Genomic DNA, 4,490 nt, shown 5'->3' on the forward strand with positions numbered 1-4,490 from the left:
CCGTATTGATGATGACGATGTTTGGTTTGTGGGGCGCCAACTATGCGGTCATCAGCGCCCGTACAAATTCCCAATTTTTACACAGTCCAACTTTGTACACCGTTGAGCTGTTCGCGGCTCGTGTTCATGCCATTTATTGTTTGTCATCTTTTTTTTTTTTTTTTACGGTACTGCCGCCTCGTTTTCTTATTCCATTTCTGGCGTCACTAACTTCTGCCTTACTTGCCTGTGAGTGGCAGCAGCAGCACTTATCGATAAGTGCACTGGAGCGACCGATAGTATTTCCGAGTCGTCGTGTGTCTGGGAGTGAGTTGGAGACGGACCAGGAGTGCAGTCGGGTACGGAGCAGCGTCGGGGACGGAGCGCCAGTGAGGTGCTGACAGACAGTACTTGCCGACCGCTGGGGACACACGTGCCGCGTCCGACGGAAGGAGACTAGAGCGGGAACGACCGTTGGTTGGTCGAACGGTCGGTCGTCTCATCGGCCGACGTCTATTTGGTCTTTTAACCGTTTCCGGGTGTGTGGCAGTCGGTCGGTTGGGGGAGAGCAGCGAGGAAGTCTCCGTGGCGCGTAGTCAGGCTGGAGCCGCTGGCGGTGTGCACGCGCGGTTGGAGTTGTGAGGTGCTTCTTGCGAGGGTTACGAAGTTCGCCGCCCACCGATCCTGGACACTAAAGTTGGCCTTCAGCCGAGTTTTCCAGCTTAAATTAAAAAACTGAAATTTCTTTGTCTGGCCTTTAAGCCGTGAGATTGTTTGGGTTGTGTATGTGGCCTTCAGCCGAGTTTTATGTAAAGCATTTTAGGATAAAGCCTTAGCCTATTTTATTTGAAATTTAGAAGATCTTCCCTTTAGGCCTTAAGCCGTAAATTTGTTTTCTGCATGGTGTGTGGCCTTCAGCCGAGTTTAAATCTCTTTTAAATTAAAAATTCAAAATCCTTGTCTTGCCCTTATGTCTTCTTATTCTTTAGTATGAGGCCTTCAGCCGAGTTTTACATGAAATATTTTAAGATAAGGCCTTCAGCCTTTTCAAATTGAAAGCTCTTCTTCCTAGGCCTTAAGCCGTTAAATCGTTTTGTTGAAATGCGGTCTTCACCCGAGTTTTAGATTAAGTATTTAGATTAATCATTGAAAATCTTTGTCTCGGCCTTCAGCAGTAACACTGTTCTTGATTAATGTGTGGCCTTCAGCCGAGTTATACGCGAAAAATTTAAGCTAAGGCTTACAGCCGAATTATATTGAAGATAATTTTTTTTTTAAAGAAGTGAAACCTTCTGAAGTACTCCTGTACCTCGATTCCTTGCTTAGGCCTTGTGCCTTGGATTTTAGATGTGCCCTTCAGCCGATTTAAATTAAATCAGGGGAGGTCTTTCATTAAAACCTTGAGATTTATTGATTCTTGCTTGTGTGAGTGTGCGTTTTAATAGATAAAGTTTCTATGTTGAGTGCAACTGACAGTAACTTATTTTGGCCCCTTTCCACAAATACACTAATGGCCATTAAAACTGCTACACCACGAGGATGACGTGCTACAGAAGCGAAATTTAACCGACAGGAAGAAGATGTTGTGATATGCAAATGATTAGCTTTTCAGAGCATTCACACAAGGTTGGCGGCGATGGCGACACCTACAACGTGCTGACATGAGGAAGGTTTCCAACCGATTTCTCATACACAAACAGCAGTTGACCGGCTTTGCCTGGTGAAACGTTGTTGTAATGCCTCGCGTAAGGAGGAGAAATGCGTTCCATCACGTTTCCGACTTTGATAAAGGACGAATCGAAGCCTATCGCGATTGCGGTTTATCGTATCGCGACATTGCTGCTCGCATTGGTCGAGATCCAATGACTGTTAGCAGAATATGGAATCGGTGGGTTCAGGAGGGTAATACGTGCTGGATCCCAACGGCCTCGTATCACTAGCAGTCGAGATGACAGGCATCTTATCCGCCTGGCTGTAACGGATTGTGCAGCCATGTCTCGATCCCTGAGTCAACAGATGGGGACGTTTGCAAGACAACAACCATCTGCACGAACAGTTCGACGACGTTTGCAGGAGTATACACTATCAGCTCGGCGACCATGGCTGCGGTTATCCTTGACGCTGCTTCACAGACAGGAGCGCCCGCGATGCTGTACTCAACGACGATCCTGGGTGCACGAATGGCAAAACGTCATTTTTTCGGATGAATCCAGGTTCTGTTTACAGCATCATGATGGTCGCATCTGTGTTTGGCGACATCGCGGTGAACGCACATTGTAAGCGTGTATTCGTCATCGTCATACTGGCGTATCACTCGGCGTGATGGTATGGGGTGCCATTGGTTACACCTCTCAGTCACCTCTTGTTCGCATTGCCAGCTCTTTGAACAGGGGACGTTACATTTCAGATGTGTTACGACCCGTGGCTCTACCCTTCATTCGATCCCTGCGAAACCCTACATTTCAGCAGGATAATGCACGACCACAAGTTGCAGGTCCTATACGGGCCTTTCTGGATACAGAAAATGTTCGACTGCTGCCCTGGCCAGCACATTCTCCAGATGTCTCACCAATTGAAAACGTCTGGTGAATGGTGGCCGACCAACTGGCTCGTCACAACAGGCCAGTCATTACTCTTGATGAACTGTGATATTGTGTTGAAGCTACATGGGCATCCAAGCTCTGTTTGACTCAATGGGCAGGCGTATCAAGGCCGTTATTACGGCCAGAGGTGGTTGTTCTGGGTCCTGATTTCTCATGATCTATGCACCCAAATTGCGTGAAAATGTAATCACATGTCAGTTCTAGTATAATATATTTGTCCAATGGTTACCCGTTTATCATCTGCATTTCTTCTTGGCGTAGCAATTTTAATGGCCAGTAGTGTATAACTCATCCGCTCTGCCCTGCTAGCCTAGGGATTTCAGCAAGCTAGTCACTGTCACGAATGATGATGAAATGATGAGGACTACACAAACACCCAGTCCCCAGGTAGAGAAAATCCCCAACCCGGCCGTGAATCGAACACGGAACCCCGTGATCCACAAACAGCAATGCTAAGCACTATACCACGAGCTGCGGACGAGTATACCGTGTTCAAACATTCGGAGGTCACTACGCCCACGAAACGTCGTGCCTCCCCACACCATAACACCTGGACCAATAAAACGAACCTGTTCGACAGTGCAGGTCGTACCCTTGTACGGTGAGAGGTGGGAACAGGTAATGCACCCAGGAACACTGTCGAACATGATCGTCTTGGGGGTCCAAGTATTATGGTATGGGGAGGCGTAATGCTGCTGCACGGGCCTACTGACCTCTAAAACTTTGAACACAGTAAATTCCCTGGTTGTCATCATTGTGACACTGGACTCTCCACTTGAATCTTTTCTGGTGTGTATTTGGTCCTGACTTCATTTTTAGGTTTCCGTACTTCAAACGGTAAAAACGGAACCCTGAAACAGGATCGCTCTGTTGTCTGTCTGGCCGAGCGTTAAGACCCGTTTCTCTCACAAACCAGTAGACATATCATGTTGAATTTTGTGTCACATGCTAAGGTCTACCTTCCCCTGCCGTTGTAAGAAATTAAGCTTCTAAGTCAATGCAATCAAAACATACCGTCATTTACGTTATTGATACTCGAAAACTCACTAATCAAAACCTAAAGGGTTCACCTACAGTCACGTGAAGGTTTGACAGTAAAAGTAAAGGAGAAATCCGAAAATTATTAATTTGTTATTACATTACACGAAAAAATATTCTTTTGTAATTTGTTATCCGTCCGTCTGTCTGTCCTTTCGTAAAGACCCCTTTTTCTCAGGAATTACATTCGCAAATGAGAAATTACTTAAAACTTAAACCTTCTCGAAAGTTTCGGAATTCCCGGGACCAATATCTTTTCAGTATCGATACTGATAACAGACATAAATTATCGAAATTCTCGATTCCCCGGATGGATGAACTACGAGGTTCGTTCAATAAGTAATGCCACACATTAAAAAAAAAAATTAATATACGAGGGTTGGAACTTAAATAGTGGCAACTATTTATTTACATCTCGTACAAAATAGATACATGTTTCAGAGTTGTACTGACCTTCAAAGTAGTCACCAACATTGTGTATAACCCAATGCCAGCGATGTGGAAGTCGTAGGATGCGCCCGCATCTCGTGGTCGTGCGGTAGCGTTCTCGCTTCCCACGCCCGGGTTCCCGGGTTCGATTCCCGGCGGGGTCAGGGATTTTCTCTGCCTCGTGATGGCTGGGTGTTGTGTGCTGTCCTTAGGTTAGTTAGGTTTAAGTAGTTCTAAGTTCTAGGGGACTTATGACCACAGCAGTTGAGTCCCATAGTGCTCAGAGCCATTTGAACCATTTTTCGTAGGATGCTCTTAGCAGTGCCAGTTGTGTTGACAGTTCGAGCGGCGCGGTTTATTGCCCGACGAATTTGGAGCAGTTCTGTAGCGAATGCCGTGAAGTGTTTCCTTCAATTTAGAAATCGAGTTGAACTTACGAGG

This window comes from Schistocerca nitens, chromosome 9, assembly GCF_023898315.1.
Source record: "Schistocerca nitens isolate TAMUIC-IGC-003100 chromosome 9, iqSchNite1.1, whole genome shotgun sequence".
In the NCBI taxonomy this organism is placed as follows: domain Eukaryota; kingdom Metazoa; phylum Arthropoda; class Insecta; order Orthoptera; family Acrididae; genus Schistocerca; species Schistocerca nitens.